At 39.4% G+C, this 6,687-nt stretch overlaps 1 protein-coding gene across 1 annotated transcript in view; it reads right to left on the reverse strand.

The window, feature by feature from the left end:
• Ipo8 (importin 8) overlaps positions 1–6,687 on the reverse strand; it is a 96,619-nt gene that overhangs the window by 77,184 nt on the left and 12,748 nt on the right. The gene's annotated exons all lie outside the window — the stretch shown is intronic.

A 6,687-nucleotide genomic window follows, 5' to 3' on the forward strand; every position in this document is an offset into this window, starting at 1 on the left:
TTTTTTTTTTTTTTTTTTTTTTTTTTTTTTTTTTTTTTGGTGACAGGGATCAAACTCAGGACCTTACACTTGCCAGGCACCGCTGAGGTATCTCCTTGACTGTGTACTTCTTACGAAATATTTATTCACATGTAATTAGTAGGAAAATGAATATCATTCTTCAAATATTTTTGGAAAATCTGTTTTGTTTTTTGTTTTTTAGCAGAACCAGGGATTGAACTCAGGTCCTTGCACTTGCCAGGGAAGCGCTTATTCTACTGAGTCATCTCCCTGGCCCTTTAAAAGAGCTGTGAGGTATTTTGGTTGTTTTTTGGGGGTTTTTTTTTGGGGGGTGTTGGTGGAACTGGGGATTGAACTCAGGCCCTTCCTCTTGCCAGGGAAGCGCTTAGCCCACTGAGCCATCTCCCGGCGGGCCCCTTATCTGTTTATTTCTAACAAAATCCATAATCAATTTTTTTTTTTTCCTATTCCTCTGGGGGTTTTTGAGACAATGTCTCTGCAGTCCAGGCTGGCCTTGAGCTCACCATGATCCTCCTGCCTCAGCCTCCCAAGAGCTGGGATTATAGATGGGCACCACCACAACCAGCTTCTATTCTTTTTAAACCACCTTCAACTTTTAATAAAAAGCTTAAAAAAAAAAAAAAGCTGAAAACTGCTGCAAGATTTTAAGAGAAAATGTGAAACTTTCTAACTATACCAGTTGAACACTGAATGTAATTTAATATATTCTTTTATGCACACATGTGCATAAAAGATATGATCTATGAAACATCATAGTTTAAGATTTCCCTCTCTCCCCACCACTTTTTACCCCACTTTGTTTTGAAACAGAGTTTCACTATACAGTTAAGACTGACCTTGAATTTGCAGTGATCCTCCTGCCTCTGCTTCCTGGGTGCTAGGATTACAGGAGTGTGCTGCCCTGTCTGGCCAACCTATTTTTAACACAAAACTAAATAGATTAATAAACGCTTGCCCAGGGCTGGGGTATAGCTCAGTGATAGAGTGTTTGCCCCGCATACTTAAGGCCCTCGGTCTGATTCCCAGTACCACAAGGAAGGGAAAAATCATAAAATGGAATATAAACCAGTATGTTCTGCTTTGGCTAAAACATAATAAAAACTTAATCTGATTATAAATTTGGCATCCTATAAACTCCTTTTTTATTACTTTTCACCATATCAACAATCTTTGTGGCTGGGCGTGGTGGCACACACCTGTAATCCCAGCACTTGGAAGGCTGAGGCAGAAGGATTTCAGCAAGTTTGAAGGTAACCTGGTCTACCTAGTGAGTTCAAGGCCAGCCTCCACTACAAAGCAAGACCCTATCTCAAAAAATCATCATCATCATCATCATCATCTTTGTGTTAGCTTCTGAGAATTTGTTTTTTAATTTAGATCAAGTACTACACTAAGAACCATCTTTTATCTCAGTACAATTATTACATTCTATAACTGTAACTGGCAGAGTCCACAATCAATTAAAATATGAAGACAGTTCAAAAACTGAATGATCTAAGGATATGATCCAACCTGCCAACAGTTCATACTGATTTCATGAGAGTAATGTTTTTAAAAAGTAAAATCAACTATATTACACACAAAATCACTTCAGCCCCCATAGGGCACTGACTAAAAGCAGCCTTCAGACAGCAGAGATACAGGCCTAGTAAAACTATGAACTTATATATAATTGAATGTTGTTAATTTCATAACTAAAAATTGATTTCAATGTGGGTCACCATGCAAGCTAGCGTATTTAAAAAGGCAGTCTGATTTGCATATGGTTAAATGAGTTAAAATTGAATTTAATAATTTGAGAATATTAATTAACTCTTACAGATAATCATGATTACTAAAGATAATGAAAGGGGCCGGGGAGATGGCTCAGTGGAGTAAGCGCTTCCCTGGCGAGCGCAATGGCCTGAGTTCAATCCCCAGTTCCGCAAAAAAAAAAAAAAAAAAAAAAAAGGACACTAGGCAGTTTAAAAAAATAAATAAAGATAATGAAAGAAAAATACCAAAAATAGTAGAAACCATATTAATAATTTTAAAACCCCTCAAGTCATTTAATTTAGGTTACTGATTAAACTCTTTTGACAGAACTGGGGCTTGAACTCAGGCCCTAGTGAGCTATCTCCGTGGCCTGATTTAACTATTTTTTTCCCATAATTTTATTGAGAAACAAATAGAAATGAGACAGTTTCAAATCAAATTGGTAAGACAGTTTCAATAATTTACACATTGTATATATTCTTCCTAGTGGTTAATTGCTGTACAAGATGCAGACATGATATCCTATTTATAAACACCATTAAAACAAATCACTCTATTAAGAGAATGTAACTATATATCTATCCTAACCATTTTGAATACACAGATACAAAATGGACATTCATCTGTATCCTCTTTTTTTGTTAAGTTCCATTATTTGAATATTAGAGGTGTGTTAACTCAGCAAAATATTCTAAAAGAGTCCGGTAGTCCATAATAGTATTGGGTCTTCCACTTCACTGGCAATGTCAAAAATTGTTGACCTGAGTACCCTATAGCTCAACATAACAGCATGACTTTACTTCTTATATTTCATTTTTATACTTTTCTGCTGGATGGTTAAGACCAAGGTAAAGCAGGACCTATGCAACAAGAGCTGTAGCTTTTGGGTCTGATAAGGCCAGTGAAATCCCCTCAGGATTTATCCTGAGATCCTGTACCTCAGACTGTAGAACTTTTGTCAGTGTCAGGCATGTGGATCAGTTACAGCCATTGCTTGGCCAATGTGCTCTCTGTGAAAGCCTGAGAGAATGTTTTCTCTCCATGTGACTCTTCTTAGGCACATTCTACATCATCGATCACTTTCCTCTTTGGCCTCATAATCTCCTTTATCAAAAAATTTGGGACACTACTGAGTTAGATGACATTACAGTACAAGTTCTCATATGTCCCGAGTCTTAACTGACCTTGGAAGGCTAGGGACAAAATGTTGGCTTTCCTTGTAGCCCTCCTTTTTCTCTAATTTGGTCTGCAAACTTAGGTTGTTAACCCTCTAGAAGACAAGCTTATTGTTATTACCATACAACTTAGGCTGTTAAGCTTAACCTCACTATCTGTCTGAATATCAAACATCTTAGGCATAACATGGAACAGGTATTTTTCATCAAGTATTGATATGCTGAACTTTAAGTCCCCACAGAATCATTACCTGTATTTCTGTGCTGGGCATTTTATCCTCTTCTAATCATCCTGAGACATATCATGTCTCATTATGTCAGAGACCTTGTATTTTTAAGACAAGGTCTCGGACACAATCCAGGCTGGACTCAAACTTCACGTCTCAGTCTCCAAAGGGCTGCACCACCACACCTGGCCTATCGAAGGCTGTTTCCGCTTACAAGCACCCACCGGGCTAAAGAAAAACTAGAAGCAGCATCACACCCTGACTGAGCTTCCATCCCGCCCCTGCCCATCCCAGTCTCCAGTGATATCCTCTTCTGTTCTCGTTTCCACAAAGAACACCAGCATCTGTCTCTCTGTGTGTACTAACTTCACTTAACACAATGACCCCCAATCCAGGTCCTCCTGCACTGCTACAGAGGACTTCATCACATTGCGCATGTTTTCCTGATCCATTCATCTGTGGAGGCATCAGGGTTGGCTCTGCATTTAACTATTATAAACGGTGCTGCAGTAAAGATGGGAGTGCAAGTATCTTTCTGGAATGATTTCATCTCCTTTTGATAGATATCCAGCAGCAGCCTCGTTGGATCGTATGGTAGTTTTATTTTTAGTTTTTGGAGAAATTTCCATTTTCCATAGTAGCTTTGCTAATTTACCTTCCCACTAACTGTGTAAAAGAGCTCCTTTTCCTCCCCATCCTCATCAGCATTAATTGTTGTTTTCCCTCGTGGTGATGGGGATTGAACCTGGAGCCTCAAATACGCTAGGCAAGCATTCTACCACTGTACCATAGCCCCAGTGCATTTTTATCTTTTGTTTGCTTATGATTTGGGGTTTGTCTGTCTGGGTTCTAGACTTTGGCGTTTTTGGGGGGAGGTGGGGTTTTGTTTGTTTGTTTGTTTTGTTTTTTGAGACAGAATCTTGCTATATAATTCAAACTGGCTTTGAACTTGCTACATAGCCCAAGATTGCCTTAAAATGGCAGTAATCCTATTGTCTCAGCCTCCTGATTGCATGGCCATTTTTCTTTCTTTTTGTATTTAGTGCAGGGTCTACAGGGTCTCAAAGATCACTTGTAGTTATGCTCCGGTTTTCAGCTTCCCAAGAGCTGGGATTATAGGTGCGCGCCACCACACCCAGGCTCAATCACCGTCTTAGCACACAGGGCCAGCACAGCAGTCCAGGAATCGAACCTCTGACCCCTGCATCTGCCTAAGCAGGCACTTTAATCTGCTGAACTATCTGGCCGGCCCTCATTTTTGTCTTTTGATGATAGCTACTGTGAGGTGAAATGATACCTCATTATGGTTCTGATTTGCATGACGGACTTTCTAAAACACACACATTCCTCTCTCCTTCCCAAGCACTAAGAATCCTCACTTAAACTCTACTCTCTGGACCAAGAAACACAACTACAGAGGTAGACTGGGCTCTGTTACAATCCTGAGGCAGAAGGACGCCACACTTTCAAGTGGCCTTTCTAAGCCTTCCATTTTCTATCATAATTCAGTCACCTTTCCCTTGTGGTTGCTACAATCTATCAAAAGACTAAGAAACAAATGTGCAAAGTATAACTGAAATAAAATTTAAAACATTCTGAGAAACTGCTAACAAACTTCCTACACATGAAACAGTTTTAATGAAAGAGTTGCTTTCGCTGCTTCTGCACCGATCAGCATCAGCTCCCTACTTGTTTCTAGTTACTGCATTTTAGAATACTGAGGTTAGTCTTAACCTCCAATTACACCTGTATGCTAAACTTTTTGTCACCTTCCCATGCATATTTTGGACATTCAAAAAGTAAACAATCCAAAAGAACAAAAGCCAAGCAGGTTACAAAACTGGAAATCTGCCTTTTTTTTTTCTCATTTCCAGGCCTTTTTAAAAATTATTTTTTATTTTGAGAGAGGGTCTCATTAAGTCACTAAGTTGCCCACGCCGGCCTTGATCTTGTGACCCTCCTGCCTCCGACGCACACTGCGGGGATCCAGGGGGGCACCACCACGCCCGGCTCCATGCTGCTGCTCACACAGTGGTCCCACACCAGGCACCACTGGTGGCTTCTTCAGGACGAACACGCTGCCCTCCAGCACCAGTGTTAAACCCAGAGCTACACCTCGCCCCCCTCCCCCCCGTACCCCTAAAGTGCACTACAGAAAGTGATTTCCGAACTTTTTTTAACACCTATCAGAGAAATTTTACTGAAGAGTCTCTTCATGCATAAGGAAAACAACTTGAATGTGAAAGCGGATCACTTCTCTTGAATCCCATGTCTGAAGTGGATCTCCTTTTCTGCACCCTACATAATAGTAATTCTGTTATGTATAACAATGTCATGAAAAACAGCAAATCCACAAAATTATTTTCTTTGGCTTGACAATATCAAAACATTACATTTTTTTCTCTCTTACAAATCCAAGGGCCAGCCAAATAGCTCAGCGGATTAAAGCACCTGCAAGTAGGCCCAGGGGCTGCAGGTTCACTCCCTGGGCCTGCCACAGCGGCCCTGCCCCAGGGCGCACTGAGGAGACTGGGCACAGCGGTGTGCCAGTAATCCCAGCATTTGGGAGGCTGTAAACAGGAGAATCACTATGAGTCTGATCTAGTAGTGAGACCTTGAACACCCTCTAGACCCTTCCCTAAAAAATATAAAAATAAAATAAAATAAATTCAAAATGAGATAAAAGCAATCATTCACTAGTGCACTTGCTTCACAGTACCAAGAATATTTCAGAATGGCCCATAAGTCAAATAAAAAAGAAAAAAAAAAATCAAGAAAGCTATTTGTCACAGCTAAGAAACAAAACACTAATATCATATTATACAATTCATAAAGAAGTTTGTTTTTCTACAAAAAGCAGAGCTACACAGAGCGACGATAGTCTTTGCTCTCAACATTAGCACAAGTGTTTACAGCTTTAGGCAGGATAATTATTCCTAACAGCAAACATCACATCATTCTTTTATAAATGTCACGCTAAAATAATTACCAGTCTGGGTGACACGACAAAGGTCTGGGATATCTCTCATTTTAATAATAGGCTAAGTAGAGCAGAAAACTTATATAGCACTTTAAGTTAACTAGAATTTCACATAATATATTCCAAACTATGATTAAAAATGGCTGTTTTAAGAGAGGACATTTTCCTAATAAATTAGAAGTGATCAATCACCAAGGAAAACTCTGATCTTGTGGCTAACCAACTAGAAACCCACATAAGGTATGAAGAAAAAACATGCCTTGAAATGATGCTTACATTTGTATCCAAACTTTACTATGTAAGTTATTAAGATTCACTGTTGTGGGGCTACAGATATGGCTCAGTACTGAGTTCCTGCCTACCATGCATCAGATCCTGGGTTTAATCCCCAGCACCATAATAAAAAAGAAAAAGAAAAAAGTTGCACAGAGTTGCTAAGGATATGAGAACCGAGCATTCTGAGGCACAACTGATAGAAAAAGTAATTCAATAAGATTTAAAATTATTTTTTTAAATTTTATTTATTTAT

The sequence above is a fragment of the Octodon degus genome, unplaced genomic scaffold (genome assembly GCF_000260255.1).
Source record: "Octodon degus isolate 3935 unplaced genomic scaffold, OctDeg1.0 scaffold00047, whole genome shotgun sequence".
In the NCBI taxonomy this organism is placed as follows: Eukaryota; Metazoa; Chordata; class Mammalia; order Rodentia; family Octodontidae; genus Octodon; species Octodon degus.